The 18,288-nt window shown below is 55.2% G+C and overlaps 1 protein-coding gene across 1 annotated transcript in view; it reads left to right on the top strand.

Annotated features, from left to right (window-relative positions):
- Positions 1 to 18,288, top strand: part of EPHB1 (EPH receptor B1) — a 431,842-nt gene that overhangs the window by 122,368 nt on the left and 291,186 nt on the right. The gene's annotated exons all lie outside the window — the stretch shown is intronic.

The following is an 18,288-nucleotide window of genomic DNA, read 5'->3' as shown; positions in this document are numbered from 1 at the left end:
ATGCAATGCTGGGGGTAGGATCGGAGGTGGGGAGTCTGTGTGTCAGGGGTTGGGCAGGGTGCAGGGGCGAGAGCTGGGGCTCAGGGCTGGCTGGGACCGTGGCCTGATAGGGAGGGACCATGACTGCCATCCCCAAGCAAGGGAATTGTGTTTGATCCTGGAGGTAATGGGGAGAACAAGTGGCCACACCTGCTCCTAGGGTGATGGGGAACAGTTGAGAGAAAGGCATTTCAGAGTGTCCTTCAGCTGTCTTGGGTGTGTCAGAGAATCAGATTAAAGGGTCGTGGGGGTGGTTTGGAGAAGCTAAGGAGGAGGAGCTGGCATCGGGTAGCCTGTGGTGGGTGGGAGAGGAAGTCAGGAGATAAGGCTGTGTCCCTGGCTCAAGCATTGGCCAGCTTTGGGGCTGAATCGAGAGGGGGGAGAGAGCAGGAGGAGCAGGTGTGATCTTCACCCAGCCAGGGGGCGAAGTAGGGCTGGGGCAGAGGGGCCAGGACAGAGGGTGCCCTAGGCTTCCTCATCTGCCCCATCTTCTCTCTGTCCCTGTGCCTGCAGCCTAGGGGCGATCAGCCTGGCAGGGCCAAATCGCATAATGACCAGACCTCACAAGCTCTTGTGCTGCCGGAGGGAGGGGTGGTTCCTTCCCTTGGGGACACTGGAGCCCCGGGGGCAGGCATGGTCTCTCAGGCACAGCGTCACGCCCAGGGGGCAGGGGGAGCGAGGTTCAGGGTGAGCTGGCATTCTCCAAAGCAGAGCAGGGGTCTGAGGCAGAGGCTGCCCACTCCAGCCCAAGTGCGGACCCTGCTGGGGCACTGGGGGTGGATGGAGACTGCCCCACTTCTGCCTGGGACTTCATGCAAAGCGGATGGGCAGCAGCCCTTCCCGCTCTCCCCGATGCTGACAGTCTTGCTGCTCACATGGTTGTTGGCAGGCATCGCCGGGGATTCTCCCTCTTGATTTTTGTGCACAGCGCCTGCCTTCTTTACGCTTTCCCATCTCGCTTTGCTCCTTGGGGGGAAGCAGTCCCGCTGAGCGAAGCCCTTTAGAGACAGCAGCTGCCTGGGCCGCTCTGTTTGCCCTCCCCACTTCTGCCGGTCCCCAGAGCGCTTCTAACGGGAGCCTATAACCAGGTCTTTCTTCTGCTGGTGCCCCGAGAGCTTCTGAGCCTGTCTGGTTGGCAGCAGCTGGAGGGATGGTGAGACTGATCTGTGGCTGGGCAGGGCCTCTCTGGTCCTCTTCTCCCCTCCCTGTCTGTGGCTTCCAGCTCTGCAGGTACAGCAGTGCTCCCCAAGTTTGTGTCCCTGACCTGGGCTCACACATCCAACTGCCACGCCTTTGCTGGAGTGCTCGCGGGCGTGTGACCTCAGCACCGCCGCCTGGGAAGACTCCACCTCCCCTTCCTGCCCCCAGCCATGCCCATGGGCTCCCGCTCTGTGCTGGCATGTGGTGAAGACCTGAAATCCAGCCTTCGTCATCCCCGCTCAGAGACCCGTTCCTGGCATCCCAGGCGTGTTGGATTCAGTGTCACAAGTCTTCCCGGTGCCAGCCAGCTTTCCCCAGCGGCATCAAGCACAGTTGAAGACTGCTTCTGGAGCTCTTAGGGCTGGGTTCATTCCCATGCCCTCTCTCCCCTCTCCAGCCCCATGACGCCCTCCCCAAGGCAGGACTCACATCTGATTCACCACTGGACTCCATGGATAGCTGCCGAACGTTTCTGACTGGGGCACATGTGTCCTTGGAGATGAGGGCGTGGGGTGGGGAGTACACGTGGGTGGGAAGAGGCTGAGCTCCGTCTTGGGCGTGCTGAGCTTGCAATGACTCTGGGTGTCAGTTGGGAGTGTGCCCGACACCAGGCACCAATTTAAGGGCAATGCACTCACTCAGATGGCAGCTCTGAGTGTAGGGGAGAGGCTTCAGCTCCCCGGGAGAATGCATGAGGAGAGGAAGAGGTGAGAGCTTTGGAGAAATCACATGTCAAGTGGCGAAAGAGGAGCCGAGCGGGTGTGACGAGGGAGGCAGGAGAAACTAAGAAGGCGTCCTGTCTTCCAGGCCCAGGGAAGGCTGAAGAGCGTTCCCACTGGGTTCAGCGAAAGGACCCATATGTTTGGCTTCAGGGGGCACCAGGGCAGGAGGCCCGAAGGCAGGGGTTGAAGAGTCAGAGGCAGTAGAGGTAGCAGTTTGTAAGGGAGGAAAGGCAGAGCTGGGAGCCGAGGCGCAGGGGGCTGTGGGCACATTTACCTCTCGGGGGAGGAGCTCCTGTTGGGTTGAAATGGCAGGACAGAGTTCAAGGTGCCCACAGAGAGGTGAGAATGCTCCGGCTTGGGGCAGAAGCCGACATTTGGAAAAGCTTCTGAGGTCAGAGGCCAGCTTTGGAGAGTGAGTGAGGGGCGGAGCAGAGTCAAGCCGACCCCTCCCAGGAGCTGGGGAGAGGCGAGGCCTGTTCTGGAGGGGTACAGCGGGCTGAGCAGTGGCTGAAGGCCAGGCATTGCTGGCAGCCCAGACCTGCAGCCCCCTTCAGAGGCCAGAGATGGTGGGGTGGTGGAGTGAGCCAGGGTTATAGCTGGATGAGAAAGAACGCTGGGACAGAGGGGTGCGGAGCTGAGGGCATTGACGGGAGGTGATGGGCAGGTTGTATCATGGCGTCTACTGGACAGGAAAGAGACAGAAGCCAGGCGGGCCTGACCCTTGGGACCAAGTCCAGGGACCCTCGGGGAGGGGTGTCAGGGGGGCTGTAGGACAGGGGTTGGGGCAAGGTTGAGATGGGAGGAGTGGAGGCTGTGGCCTTCAGTAAGGGCTTGGATTTGAAACGTGCACAGCCCTTCTGGGTGGAGGAGGGCTTGGGAGTGGGCCCAGGATGGGGGCTGGAGGGACAGAATGGGGTCACACCTTCCGGGAACCCAATAGTGGGGAGCTGTGGGGGTGTGGAAGGGGCTCCCAGGTGGCAAAAAGGCCTCTCTCTGCAGTCAGGACTCCGCTCATGTGAGCCTGAGATGGAGGGAGGGAAGGGGTGGCCTGGTTCTGGGGGCCTGGAGGAAACCGGGCCTTCCCACGCAGAACAGGTGCCACAGCCCTGCCTGGAGGCCCAGCTGCCACTGCAGGGGCTCTCTTCCCGGCGCATGCCCATGCGGCGGCTCCCCAGAGACAGCCCAAGGGACTCTTCCTGTTGGGGGCTGCCTGGCCGCTTTGCTCTGTGGTGCTCGAGAACTGCCAGTTACGCGAAGGGTAGTGACAGGATCCCCCATGTGCACGCGGGCCCCACGTCCTTTTCAGTGACGCTCCTGAAAACTGACCGTAACATTAACTTCTCAGACCAGAACATCTTTATGCCCCAGTTCAAACCGCTGCTTTCTAATTAAACAGCAGCAGCCTGCCTTTACCTTTGGCCTTTAGGGTTAATGTAAATCCTGGTGAGCAGCGGGAGGAGGCAACAAACGCATTCATAAAGTGACAAATGCCAGGGAGGAGCTGTGTGCTCCCATGCAAGGCTGCCCGGGGCCCTTCCCTGTGGTCCCTGGTGGCCACTTCCCCAGGCGGCAGCCCTGGCCTGCCCACCACGTGTCAGGACCCCTGAGTAAGCACGGGCAGTGGCCTTCATGGTTACACTGCTCTCTTAGATGTGGACTCTCGCCCTCCTCCCTAACTCTCGCTGGCCCCCGGGTGCCAGCTCTGCTCTCATCCCCTCTGGGGCCCTCTCGGGTGTCCTGAACTTAGGGGACGCTGAAGTTGGGTCCATACAGTGTTTGCTGTGGGCCTCATAGCACCCCGTTGGCAGTGAGTATCTTTATAGAGAGCGACCTTGACCGCACAGACGGAGCCACTTCCCTGATTCCCTGAGATCAGCAGGACAACAAAGCATGGGGTGCCCAGAGGTCGGTCTCTGGCGCTTTTGGCCGCTGGCTGTGAAGTACGAGACGGGCTAGCCCAGGAACCTCCGATAGCCAGGCGTGTTCACCTCGCTTGTCGGGAATCCCAACCCAAGCCCTTTCACTTGGAAGAGGCTGGCCAGGGCTCATTGTCTGTCTGCCCCCCAGCCGCTGATGGGCGCTGTGTGTCTTTGAGAGATGCGGCCTGAGTGTGACCATCCACCCCAGCACTCCTCTCCCAGGAGCACTGGCCTTCCAGGCTCCAGCTCCATCTGGGGTGCTGCTGGAACCGCTGGGACCCTGGGCAGTGAGCACCAGGGCAAGGGGACTTGTAGGGGGACAGGAGTCCTGGGCCCAGGTCAGCCAGGATCGGGGTGAGTCAGCTGTGCTTGTGTGTGTCCATGTATGTATGTGTGTGCCTATGTGTGTGTAAACATTATACCTTGGATTTCAAAATGTTTTGCACCAAAGTAAACTTGCCTATGAACTTTCTGAAGCTCCCTTGTACATACATACATACATACACATACATACACATACATACACACTATATAGATACACACATACATAGACATAGACACATACACATAGACACACACATACATAAAAAGTTCATAGGCAAATAGAACTAATAGGTAAATTATAATATTCTGAAATCCAGGCATAATTTTTTCATATTAAGCATTTCCATGAGCTTTTAAAAATACCCTTATATGTATTTGTGCCTCTAAATATATATTTCTGTGTGCATGTGTGCAATGCCTGTATTTGTCTCTGTGTATATATGCACATGTGTGCCTACACTTCTATGTGTGTATATTCAAAGGTACATCACGAAGTTCGTGGGAAATGGAAATAAAGAATAAGTGTTTTGGTGTGACGTGTTTGAAATCTGCATAGCTTTCCACGATACACATTCTGCAGGAAGCTTTTGAAGACCCGTGAGGCATGGATGTGAAAATCTTCTTGCCCCAAAGCAAACATGTCTTTCCATTCCAACTTTTGGAGTTGCATGTGCATCTGTGTGTCTCTGAACATGTGATGTGCATGTGTGTGCGTGTGTGAAGCGAGATGCACTGAGCTCGCTTGAGCATCTTCAGGCAGCTCCTAGAGGGCTGGGAATGCGCTCAGCGGTGGGAGGACGATTGGGCTGAGCGAGGCTGTGGGAGCAGGAGCAGGTTGCAGTGGGGGTAGGGAGCCGTCTTCCCTCTGGCACACCATATCCCACAGGAAACGCAGGTCCGTGAGTGCAGGCGCGTCCAACCCTTCACACAGGTGTCCGTGTGTGGGCCAGCTGGTCCTCCTGAGGCCTTTGGCTGTGTCCTCTACTCAGTGCGACCCTCCCAGAGCCCATCTCCCAGGAAATCAAGCAAGCGCACCCAGGAGGGCAATCACTCTCCTAACTGCGCATCTGCTCCAAGGCCAAGTGAAATCAGCAACAATGTATCTAGTCCGACTGGTGAGAACTTCCTGGAGCGGTGGCTGCGGCCCAGCGCACGGGGCTGGCTGTGGGACCCCTGCCCGTGTGCGCTGCAGTTTCCTCCTCTGCTGATGGGGTGGGGCCGTGCCGGCCACGCCAGGGCCAGTGCTGAGCTCAGCTTGCCTCGGTGGACACTTCGGAAACCTTAGCACCACCAGCCCTCTGGAGGGCTGAATTTTCTTTTCTTCCTTTGATGATTCAATCATGCTAATTAAGACAGAAAAGCCTGAGCTAAATCGGGCAAATCAAGAGAAATGTAGCTCTGGGCAAAATGATTTTTGTGAATGGAATTTCCCATATTGAATTTCAGTATGTGCCGGGACCAGCAGGGCAGCGGGGGAAGAGAGGTTGTCCTTTCTCTGTCTGAGCTGCTCCACATCCCTAGAATCAGTCTCTCTCCTCTGCTACCCCCGGTCTCTTTCTCTTCTCGTCTCTCTCCTCTCCTACTCCCTTTTCTTTTTACCTCCTTGCTGCTGGTTTCATGCTGCAGTTCCTCTTGATCACAAGATGTCTGCAGAAGCTCCAGCTCTTATAGCCTCTTCCCTCCATATGCCCTGGGGAAGAGCAAACACCTGGCCCCTGGAGCAGAAGCTCTGGAATTAGCTCTGGTAGGGCTTGGTGGGCTCAGCTTGAATGCCACGCCTGCTCTGAACCAGTGAGTGACATCCGGTGTCTACTCCCTGCGTTGTGCAGAGCCTCCTGGAAGCCCAGGGACTGACCGGCAGGAGGATTCATGGCCCAGAGGGAATTGAGATTTAGGTGCCAGAGAATGGGGTAGATACCAGAAAGAGAAAAAAAAAACTCCATAGGAAGGCCCTAAGAGATGTATAGCCGGGCACCCATTGCTCCTCAGAACAGATCCCTTTTACAGAGGAGGAAAGTAAGGCACAGAGCTGCTGGCCAATAGCCCAAGGTCCTGTGACCGAAAAAATGCCGTTGCACCTGCCGGCAGGTGTCCTGAGGGCAGCCTCCAGGGAGGCACTGCGCGGTGACGCCACCACCATGGGCTGCTTGTGCTCAGGTTCGCGTCTGCGAAAGGGTTTGTTTCTCGCGGTGGGAGACCTGGGTGGTTGCTGTTCCCGGACCCGCTGCGCTGCCCAGGAATTCGCCAGGCTTTCTCAAATGAGAGCGGCCGCGGGGCCTCGGGCCTCCTCCTCCCGGCTCAGGTAAGCACCCGAGCTAAGCCGGAGCTCCCCGCCCGCCCGGGGCCTCCCACCCACTCTTTATCTTTTTCTCTCTCTACCAAAAGGCCTGTAATTAGGAAACATTAGCAGGCTCAAAACAGCTTTCAGACCTGAAACATCCTCTGTAATTGCACTCCGCAGAGCTCTTCCCTGGCTATTAATGTCACTCTTACGAAGCAATGAGGAACAAAACACCCCGCGGCACTTAAAACATTTTTTTATATAATACGCGTCTTTTAGGAGTGGAAGTTTAAAATCACCTGCCTGACAGAGGCAGTGATAGACAGAGGTGGGGCGGGGAGAGGTGCTCAGGACCAGGGCCAGGGGGCGGGGCCTCCTGCAGGAGGTGGAACCTGTCCAGGAGGGTCCCGCCCCCCAGGGGAGGGGCCCACGGGGAGGGCCACAAGGCCACTGCTCTGCCAGCCTCCTCCTGTGCCCTCATCTGAGCTCTTACCAGAGACTTGTGTGTGTGCCTTTAACATGGGCACAGGGAACAGACTGGCCTTGTCATGGCGTGAGTGACATGATGGTGTGAATATCATTGCTTGTGGCAATGCACTGGGCGTGACTGCAGGGACCCTGAGCCTGGCTTAGCTTGTGTGGGACCGAGGACGGCCCTTGAGTGGCACTTCTGTCCCACCTCCAATTCCAGCCAAAAGTAGAGGGGTCACTTGGCCTCAGTCCTACTCCGTGTCTTCGTATCATAAAGGAGTAAGCCCGGGATGTGGGATGGATGTCCTGGATTCATTTCCATTTTCTGGCAAGTTCTTGCCCATCCCCAGGCCTGCCTCGTGCCTTTCTACCGCGTGTGATTGAAGGTCCTATTTAGAAGGTAACTGGAAGGATGTGCATTTGCCTTCGTTCTGCCCTTGTCAGGCTGCTCGCTCTGGCTGGGACCGGGAGGGCAGTGGCTCCTGTTTGAGCGGCTTAGCTGGCACGAGACGAGGGAGGGAGCTTGGGGAGAAGGGCCCTCGGAGATACCCGGTCAGCACTTTGGCATCTCTGCAGGGCTGGGTTTCTGGCAGGGCCCTCAGAGGCTACGCCCTGTTCTTAGCAGTGGTGTCATTATTATTATTATTATTAATAACCACTACTCCCGTTCTCCATTCCTGACATACTGACTCGGTGCCAGGCCTTGAGCCTCACTTGTGTTATCCCAGCGGCCTCTGTGCACGACCCTGCAAGGGGAGGCGGCCTTTCTCCCGCTTGGCACCGCAGTCCCTGTGGCTCAGAGCCATCAGCTCACATCACAGGACTGGTAGCGGTGTCGCTGAGGCTGACCCCCGCCCCCGGGCCAGTCTGATCACAAAGCTCACTCCTGTACCTCTGCCCCCAAAGAAGTGTCAGAAAGGGATCTCACTAAGAAACCAGGGGATGCGTGGGCAGCAAGGAGAGGCTAATGGTTTCCAGTCCCCTGCAGAGGGACAGGGTAGGTGTCAGAGCCATAGACCCGTGAGTGACACACGTGGTAAGCATTGATGAGTCATCTCTTTTGAACCATTTATTTATTTACTTATTTGAAAGGCAGAACACCAGAGAGAGAGCGAGTGAGTGACAGGGAGACACAGAGCAAGACCTTCCATGCACTGGCTCAGTCTCCAGATGGCTGCATAACAGCCAGGCTGCACCACACTGAAGTCAGGAGCCAGAAACTCCATCCTGGTCTGTCACACAGGTGGCAGGGTCCCAGCACTTGGACCATCATCTGCTGTCTTCCCAGGGGCATTAGCAGGGGGCTGGACCAGAAGCAGATCAGCTGGGACTCAAACCGACACTCTGATCAGGGCCGCCGGTGGCACAGGTGGCGGCTTAACCTGCTGCGCCGCAGGCTCCCCAGCCCCGACACGGTTGAGTCATATTTTAAAGCAAGCTCTGGGGGGAGGGGGTGGCTGGAGCAGGTGGTTTGTGACCTGTGGGGTCTAAGGACAGAGACTATCAAGTCCAGAAGCCCCATTCAGGAGCAGGTGAGCCCTGGCCCTGAGCAGAGATCTGCAGGAGGATGCCTTTGGATGAGTGGCATGGGCCATGCCCCGCCCTCTAGGCTTTGGCAGAAGGTCAGGAAGTGAAGGCCCGGAGGGAGCCCCAGTGAGCTGCTGGGTCCCACCCTGAGGCTCAGCGTCCGTCCCGTGGAATGAGCGGGCCCTTCCTCCATCTCAGGGGCTCCTCTGCTGCTGGAGGGGACTGGGGCCCCCATGACAGCAAATCTTCTCCATGTGCACCGGCCCATCCACCGTCTTTCTGCTGCAGACATTGCCCGGTGTTACAAAGGACAAAAACAGGAGAGGTGCTGGACTCAACTTTCCGACTGACTGGGAGGCTCTGCCTTCAACCCAATGCAATGATCATTGCATACAGGTGCAGACAATTAATTACGCGACAGGCAAGGGGAGAGCCCACCGCGTGGGCAGTTCTTTAGGTGGTAGGGTCCCGTGTATGGCTGGCCATGTCTGCGTGGGGTGTGGGGGGTAACTTCAGGATGCAGGTCCAGGAATTGTTAGATTGAGCTCGGGTATCCGGAGCAGCCCAGGTGCAAGTCACAGGTGTGCTGGCCCCACTGTGCACGGTGCTGGCCAGGGTGGGCTTCATCCGGGAGCCACATTTTGAAGGGGACACTGGAAAAACTGGAGCGCATCCAGTGGGGGTTGGCATTGTCCTTTGAACCCTGGTGGTGGGCCTGGGGACCTCTACCCAGACATGATCCGAGCCAGGTACAGGAGGCAGAGGAATGAGGTGGTGTCAGTGAGGCCAGAATCTTCCCCAGGCTTTCCAGGTCCAAACTACAACAGCTGCTGCCCCAGGACAGCCAGTCGCCTGAGCTGGTCATCCACTGTGGTTGGGATCTCACTCCACTGGAGGTGGGCAGGACAGGTGGCAGGTGGGGGGTGGGCTTCTCCGTCCCTGCCAGATCTGGTTTGCTCACACCCTGAGACAGGGAATTTGCTCTTTCCTGAGAATGGGAATGAAGCCAGGAGCTCCTCCCTCCTGCCCTGGCTGTCTCTCTCAGTCTCCGGGACAGCCTACCCGGCTCTAGCCCACAAGGGCCATGCGTAGTGAGCTCATGGGATGAGAAGCCCCTTTAGCTTGGCTTGAGGCTGGCTTGTACCGTGCATTCTGAGCTGCAATGCCCCCTAGCAATGCCATCAATCTCTCCAGGGGCAGCTCCGCTCCTCCATCGGTGGAGCCCAGGCCTGGGCAGAGCGGTGTTAGACAGCTGGGGCCTGAGGCCTGCAGCTCCCACCCCTACCTTGTTCGACAAGGCCATGTTGGGCAGCAGTGAGAACCACATTCAATCGACAGCTTAAGATAATCACATGTGTGAAGCACTGGGATAATGGCAGCTGAATACCCTGCCACCGTTGCCATAGTGACCGGCCAAGCGCTGGTTCCCTCCCTTTTTTTTTTCTGTCTTGTTTTCTGGACCTCCTTGTTACAGGGCTGGCTGGTGGGGTGGGGGATTGAGTTTGGGAAATGGGAAGGAGGAGGAAAGGGGGAGGGGAGGCCTGAGAGGGGCAGCCCATTATATGTTCTTTAAATACCCCAGCTGGAGGTGTTTCAAATCTCAACAGAGACAGAGAGAAACAGTGTCTTAATCCCCAGCTCCCTGTGAATTATTTAAAGGGATCTTGTCAGAAGGATGAATTTGTCACTGTTGCAGTGTCAACAGCAGCAGCAGCTGTCATGCTGGCTGGCGGAGGACCCCACTCCAGGCAGGGCCTGGTCCCCAGTGTTGCTGCATGGTGGAGGTTACAGTGGCTGGGCGGGAGAGGGGGATCGCGGACAAGGAGCCCCCCGTCCTGGGGCACCAGGCTGTGGTGACTCCCCTGGCAGTGACCTGGGGCTGAAATGGGCCAGGTCTCAAGGAGATGTGTGCTGTCCAGCTCGGGCTGGCAGCTTCACCCTCCAGCAGTGAGGCGTGCTTCCTCTGGCCCCAGGTGGGCAGGGATGGTCTGTGCTCACCCAGCCTTCAAGGGGTGGGCACACCCAAGGGAGGGCCGTGGCCGGTACCCCCCACCACACACAGGTATACACACGCACACACGGAGGCAGGCACAGGTACAGACAATGCAGACAAGCAGGTGAGGGTTCTGGATGGTGCATATCATTCATTGTGCAAGAGACACGACTTTCAAGGAAAAATCGTGGAGAGAGAGGGAAAGTGTGTGTCTGTAGAGGACCTACAGCCGCGATAGCTGACTTGGTAGAGGCCCTTACGTGGGATTAAGTACCTTGCATCTAACCCGTTTTCTAATCCTCACAACCACCTTGCCAGGTAGGTAATCCCTGTGTTGCAGAGGAGAAAACCAAGAGCCTCAGGGATATATATTTTTAAAGATTTATTTATTTATTTGAAAGTCAGAATCACACAAAGAGAGAAGGAAAGGCAGAGAGAGAGAGAGAGAGAGAGAGCGAGCTCCTCCATCTGCCGGTTTACTCCCCAACTGGCCGCAATGGCTGGAGCTGCACCGATCTGAAGCCAGGAGCCAGGAGCTTCCTCTGGGTCTCCCACATAGGTGCAGGGGCCCAAGGACCAGGGCCATCCTCTCCTGCCCTCCGAAGCCATAGCAGAGAGCTGGATTGGAAGTGGAGCAGCCAGGACCTGAACCGACGCCCACATGGGAAGCCAGCAATGTAAGTGGCAGCTTTACCCACTACGCCACAGCACTGGCACAAGATTTAAAAGACTTATGAGTGGGCCGGCGCCGCAGCTCAATAGGCTAATCCTCTGCCTGTGGCGCCGGCACACCAGGTTCTAGTCCCGGTCGGGGAGCTGGATTCTGTCCCGGTTGCCCCTCTTCTAGGCCAGCTCTCTGCTGTGGCCCGGGAGTGCAGTGGAGGATTGCCCAGGTCCTTGGGCCCTGAACCCCATGGGAGATCAGGAGAAGCACCTGGCTCCTGCCTTCGGATCAGCGTGGTGCGCTGGCCACGGTGGCCATTGGAGGGTGAACCAACGGCAAAGGAAGATCTTTCTCTCTGTCTTTCTCTCTCACTGTCCACTCTGCCTGTCAAAAAAAAAAAAAAAAAAAAAAAAAGACTTACGAGTGGCCATGCAGCTGCGCTTGGTTGACTTCAGAGCCTGGGAAGTTAACCGAGGTGCTAACCTTGGGATGGCCGTGACCGGGGCTCTGGGTTCTGCAGGATTCCCGCCGTGCTTCTTCACCCCAGCCGTTTTCTGTTGATCGTGGACACCTCCTTCCTGGTCTTTGGGTACACTCCATCGGGGGCTGTTTCCTCCACCTCTAGACCGCCTTCCTGCCCTTCTCCCCCACGCACATTGCCAGTGGGATTTCACGCAGCTTTGAGCATGCCCGGGAGTGTCTTTGCTGTGAATCGCTGGCTCAGGGCATTCACTGCTTGGTGCCATTGCATCATGGGAGCCCTTCCAGGGTGCCGGGTCTTGAGAAGCAGTACACTCTGACACGGCCACCCTGCTCTGTAGACGCCTCGTGGGGCCGTGGCAATGAACGGGGAGCCATTGTTGTCCCCCAGCTCCACACATCTGGGAGGTACATAAGCGGATTGAGAGGTGACCCAGTGCTCAAGTCCTCAGGGAGTCGTTGAGTCTGTGCTGCCTTGGTTGGTTGGCGAGCTAAGTGATAGCTCCCTCTGGGTTTGTAGGAGTTTGTGCCCCACGGACCGTGCTGCACATTTTAATTAGCCTCCAGCTTGTCTGATACTGGAGCTCTTGCAGGCTTAGTCGCCTGTCTATACAGGAGCTTCGTCCTTGGGGTCCAGACCAAGAGCGATGCGGAAGTTGGTGGTGGTGGTTCCAGCTCAGCCCTGAGCCCTTTGCTGCCCTCATGAAGTTCTGGCATCCTGAGACGCTGGGTGCAGCCCCGGTGGGCTCCAGGGGTTCCTCGTGCAGAGGGGCAGCCATCTGCCCCCAGGTGGGAGGTGCCAGGTTGCATTTCCATTTTGATCTCCCCCCTTGCTGGTGGCAGCTTCCCTATCACAGATGTCATGCCCAGTACACACGGCTGAGAGGGCCGGAAGCCCGTGAGCTATGTGCAGTCGTGTCTCCGGTGGTCAGACAGCATGGTGGACAGTGGTCAGGGATTGCCAGCTCCTGAGAACCTGCTGCAGTGAGTCCAGAGGCGAGCAGGAGAGTCCCAGAGAGGAGGAGAAGGAGGCTGCTGGCCGTGCCTCTCTCTGGGTCTGTAAGTGGGAGGGGGAGAGGCGGATTTTGGCGCTTCCGTCCTGTCCCGGCATTCTGCTGACCACAGGATTGGGTTGTTTATGGAGGGTTTGGATGGTTCCCACACCCTGTGACTCAGCCCTAGTGGGTCCTGAGGGGAGCTTTGTCATGATGCAGATGCTCGCAACAGCGATGATAGTAATTGGCACTCCGTGAATGGGGTTCTGTGCAGGCACAGCGCTGATGACTTCCTGCCCTGATCTTCCTGCCTTGGCCACACCCTGCAAGGTAAACAGTATTTTGCAGATAAGGAAGCTCAGGAAGTTGTCCCTGGTCACAGAGCTGTCCCTGCAGAGGTGGGCTCCCCCTGTCACCTCTCTCCTTCCACTCTCCCCTTATTCTTTGTTCTGCAGCCACGCTGGCTTCCTCCAGGCTTTCTCGAGATTGCCCCAGGCCACTCCCGCCCTGGAGGGTTTGTTCCTGTTGCTGCCTGCCTCATACCTGGTCCAGCCTGGCTTGGGTGTGTCACTGAGATTTCTGTTCAAAACGAGGCTTTCCCTGGCGGCCCCACTGCCCGCTGCTCCTCTGCTTCCAAGCGTCTTCATCCTCGCGTGATTTAGCACAATTCGGCTTCCTCATGTGCTTGTGGGTCATGCTATTAGAACCTAAGGTCCCTGGGCTCTCGTTCTCTGCCCCAACACCAACACCAACACCTAGAGTCCTGCGGGATGGGGGGATGCTTTACTGTAAAAATGACATTGTTCAACTGTTAGTCTGCGTGACTCCAGAGTAATAATCACAGTGATAGTGAGCATTGCTGATATTTATTAAGTGTGTAACCTGAGAACACTTCAGAAAGCTGTGAGAAAACAAATTGAAAGATAAGTCAGGAGCAGACTTTTAGCCTACTGGTTATGACTCCTGTGTCCTACGTTGGAGTACCTGGATTCATGTCCCAGCTCTGGCCTCTGGCTCCAGCTTCCTGCCAGTGCAGGCCCTGGGAGGCAGTGGTGAGGGCTCAGTTAGCTGGGCTCCTGCCACCCAGGTGGGAGACCTGATTTGTGTCCCTGGCTCTTGGCCTTTGCCAGGCCCAACCTGGGCATTGCAGGCATTTAGGGAGGGAACTCAAGGATAGGTGCACTCTTTCTCTCTCTTTTCTCTGTCTCTTTCATTTTATGTCTCTTTGGCTCCCAAATAAATAATAAATTTTAAAAAATGAATTAAAGAAGCTGGGTTTGAAACAAATCAGAATAGCAGGGTTTTTTTTTAAAAAAATTTATTTATTTATTTGAAAGGCAGAGTTACAGAGAGAGGGAGAGAGGGAGAGATGGAGAGAGAGGTCTTCCATTTGCTGGCTCACTCCCCAGATGGCCACAATGGCTAGAACTATACCAATCTGAAGCCAGGAGCTAGAAGCTTCCTCCAGGGCTCCCACATGGATGCAGGGGCCCGAGGACTTGGACCATTTTCTACTGCTTTCCCAGGCCATAGCAAAGAGCTGGATCAAAAGTGGAGCAGCTGAGACTTGAATGGTGCCCACATGGGATGCCGGCACTATAGTCTCAGCCGGTTTCAATTACTTCATTCCCCCCAAACAAAGGTGTCCAGAGAAAGTGGCCCTTCCTGTCCAGGCCCCGTGGAAATGGCTCATTCATGGAGGCTATGATGATGCAGCATCGCGGTTGCCATTGGTCATTCTGGCAGGTGGGGGCATTGCAGTGGTCCAGAGAGGGGCCAGTTATCAAGAAACCTTCCACGTCTCTATGTTCAGAACTCTCTTCACAGGCTCAGCGTCAAGTCAGCCTGAATCTCATAACTTCATTTTTGAGCAGTCAATATTCTCTCTTAGTTTGCTTATCCATCTCATTCATCAAACCTGGCTCCAGCTGATCTTCCTCTGTTTCTGAGATGCAAATCCCCCTGGAGGATAAAGGATGTGTGGGTCTGTAGATGGCCATGTAGATGCACCTGTGCATGGAGCCCATGGTGATGGTTTTGAAGAGGGCACAGTTCTTAGAGATCAATGAGGTGTGGCAGTACACTTCACCCGCAGGCATATTCGCAAACAGCTACACACACTCAGCCAGCAGCCGGGCTGCGGGTGTCCACGGGCACGGTCCACTCTGAGAAACAGGCCTGTGCACCTGACTTCTATACCGAGACTTGGCAAACCTAAATATAGGAGAGGTCCAGGGGTGCTTTCTCATACATCCAAGTCCTGGTCTGAAGGCTGAAGAAGTATTTCCAGTGGATATCATTGTTTTCTTTCTTACGTGCAGCTCAAGGACAGGCGGTCTATTTGCATCAGTAATGGTGCCCTTTCAAAGACTGTCAATGTTCTGTAGGTCATGCAGGACAGATTTGTCTCTTCTCAGGGACAGGCTTGTCTGGTGGCCTGCAGTAAGTCCCCAGCAAAGGACCGGGGCTGAGAAGACAGAGAAGTGAAGCGACAGATCAGAGCCTCATCCCTAGCTTTCATCTCGCAGCAAGATTGAAGGCTGGGGACTGGGAATATGCAGAGGTGCCCAACATAGTCCCGGCCTCCTAGGGGCAGGTCCATGACCAAGATGGGTTTGTATTTGGACTTGTAGGGGCAGAGAGCTTAAGAAGGATTCTTGGGAGAGTCCCTGAAGAGGGGAGAGAAGTCAGTGGGGAAAGGAGATGGAGGGCTGGGTAGAGGAGATGTGAGGAAATAGGAGACGTAGGCCTTGGTGGTTAATGCTCTGTCGTGAGAAACAAAACCAAGGGAAATAGAGAGGAGCTAGGGGGCAGTGCTTCCTAGACGTCCATCAGGAGGAAGCGAGTGGTTGGGCAGAGGTGAGGTGCATCAGAACTGCAGCGTTCATGGATTTATCGGGAGGCATCCAGCAAACAGCTGGGGCGAGGTCGAGTTGGTGATGTACTCCATGGTGACCGAAGCCTTATATGTTGATGGGATCACCCAAGATAAAGAGAGAGATGAAAAGCAGTGCAGATGCAGTCCTGAGAAACCGGTCGCAGGTACTACTGAATAGGACGTGTTGCCTCGTGTCAGTGTTGCCACTGGGATGATTCTGTTTGTTGGAATGTGCTCATAAAGCAGTCAAAACACAATTCCCTGTCCTCAAGGAGCTCACAGACTGGTAGCAGAAACCAGAGGCGCAGTCACGGAGCAATTAGAGAATAGTTAAGACAGTGTATTATCGAATGCTAAATTGCGTGGAATAAACTCAATCATGGTTTAAGCATTCAGAAAAATGGTAGCGAAATCTAAGCTGAGCACGTTGTCACGAAGGAAGGAGGTCTGGCACGCTCTTGGAGGGGGCAGCGGGGAGCACGTGGCCCTGCCACGGGTCAGCCACGGGCATCTCTGGGCCTGTTTGCCTGTTAGTCAACACAGGGTCTTGGTCAACATGATCTTCAGTGGCTTCCAGCTAGGTTTGTGGCTCTCTGGCTCTGTGTCTTGGAGGAATTCAGTTGGGATGAGGATGGGATAGATTCAGAAGGTCTTTTTTTTAAGGTTTATTTATTTATTTGAATGTCAGAGTTACAGTGGCGGGAAGATTTTCCATCCTCTGGTTCACTCACCAGATGGCTGCAATGGCCCTGGCTGGGCCAGAAGCTTCTTCCAGGGTCTCCCGCATGGCTACAGGGTAGCTCAAACACTTGGGCTGTCTTCTGTTGGTTTTCTCAGGCATTCAGCAGGGAGGTAGATTGGAAGTGGAGCAGCTGTGACACAAACCAGAGCCCATATATGTTCTGTGTCAGGATTTTTATCCCCCACACCCTCTCCAACCTCATGTGTTAATAAATTTTGATTTTTGACCAAAAGTAAGTGTTACAACATGACTTACTATCGTTTTTATTATCACCAGGGATGTTAACCATGTCTTTGTATATTGACAGCCATGTCTGTTTCTTTAACAATGAATAGTTTGTTGGTACCCTTTGCCCATTGTTCTATTGTATTCCTGATTCTCTTTATGTGGTGAGGAAATTGACATCTTATCTGTGATAAGTTACAAGTAGTTTTTTCACTTTTTCTTTTTTTCTCTCTTTTTTAAAAAAGATTTCTTTATTTATTTGAAAGTCAGAGTTGCACAGAGAGAGGAGAGGCAGAGAGAGAGAGAGGTCTTCCATCCGATGGTTCACTCCCCAGTTGGCCACAACAGCCAGGGCTGTGCCGTTCCAAAGCCAGGAGTCAGGACCTTCTTCTGGGGTCTCCCACACAGGTGCAGAGGCCCAAGGACCTAGGCCATCTTCTGCTGCTTTCCCAGGCCATAGCAGAGAGCTAGATCGGAACTGGAGCAGCCGAGTCTCGAACTGGCACCCACATGGAATGCTGGTGCCGCAAGCCAGGGCGTTAACCCACTGCACGACAGCACTGGCCCTTCTTTTTCTTTTTTTTACTTTGCTTATGTTTATTGTTGACATGCCAATTTAAAAACATATTCTACAAAGCTGAGTTTATCATTCTATTCATTTTTTTAAAAAGATTTATTTGTTCATTTAAAAGGCAGAGTGACAGAGGGGGAGAGGCAGGGTGACAGAGAGGGAGAGAGAAAGACGGAGAAAGATCTTCCATCTGTTGGTTCATTCCCCAGATGGCCACAGCAACAGGTGCTGGGCCAGACCGCAGCCAGGAGCCTGAAACTCCATCCAGGTTTCCTGCGTGGGTGGAAGGGAACCAACTATTGGATCATCTGCCGCTGCTTTCCCAGGCACATCAGCAGCGAGCTGCGTTGGAAGTGCAGCAGCCGGGACTTGAACCTGCACTCGTTTGGGATGCCGGAGCTGCAGGTGATGGCTTAATTCGCTGTGCCACAGTGCCGGTTTCTGAATCTGTTCATCTCTGGGGTCTGAGTTGCATGTCACAATTAATGTAATAGATTGCCTCCATGGTTTCTTTAATAACTGCTAGGGTTCATCTTTAATGTTTAAATCTTTGACTCACTGGGAGTTTATCCTGGAGTCAGCTGTGACATTGGATGCAGTTACGATTTTGCCAGGGAGCTACCCAGTTATCCCAACAGCTTCTTAGCAATGGTTCACCTTTCCCCATGGATTTGAGCTTTGGCCAGCATTTACCCTGTTGAGGGGACTAGTTGGCTGGCTTCTGGAGGATTTTGCCAGCTGACACTTCTACCCACAGGCTTGGGCACTGGCGCCCTGTCCCCCACTTCTCACCAAGCCTTGACATTTTATCTGTTAGACATTGTGCCAATCTGACAAGCGAATCCCGGGGTTCAGCTGTTGCTCCAATGGGAGGAGATAATTACTGGAAGGAGCCACAGGAAGCAATTTGTCAAATGCCTGGAGGCGGAGCCACATGGGCCGGCTCTGCAGGAAGCTGACTCTGGGGCTGCCAGCGAGAAGGCATCAGAGGCCCTGGAACCAACAGAGGCTCTGGGTCAGAGAAATGGGAGCAGGAGATGGGCTGCTCTCGGGAAGCCTACGCCAGGCTGGGAACACTGCCTCTTAGTAAAGACAGAGAGAGGGCTCTGGGAACCAGTACTCCTAGGGGCTGGGGAGCCGGGAGCCTGGCTGGGGAGGCAGGACTGATGCCTGAGGACATGTCCAAGGGACACATAGCCCCTTGGGCCTGGGCTGCTTCCCCCATGCTCTGTTCAGCGAGGGCCTGGGGATTCCCTG

The sequence above is a fragment of the Oryctolagus cuniculus genome, chromosome 4 (genome assembly GCF_964237555.1).
Source record: "Oryctolagus cuniculus chromosome 4, mOryCun1.1, whole genome shotgun sequence".
Lineage (NCBI taxonomy): Eukaryota > Metazoa > Chordata > Mammalia > Lagomorpha > Leporidae > Oryctolagus > Oryctolagus cuniculus.
The sequence above is the reverse complement of the archived record's forward strand: the minus strand, read 5'-3'. Positions and strand labels throughout refer to the sequence as shown.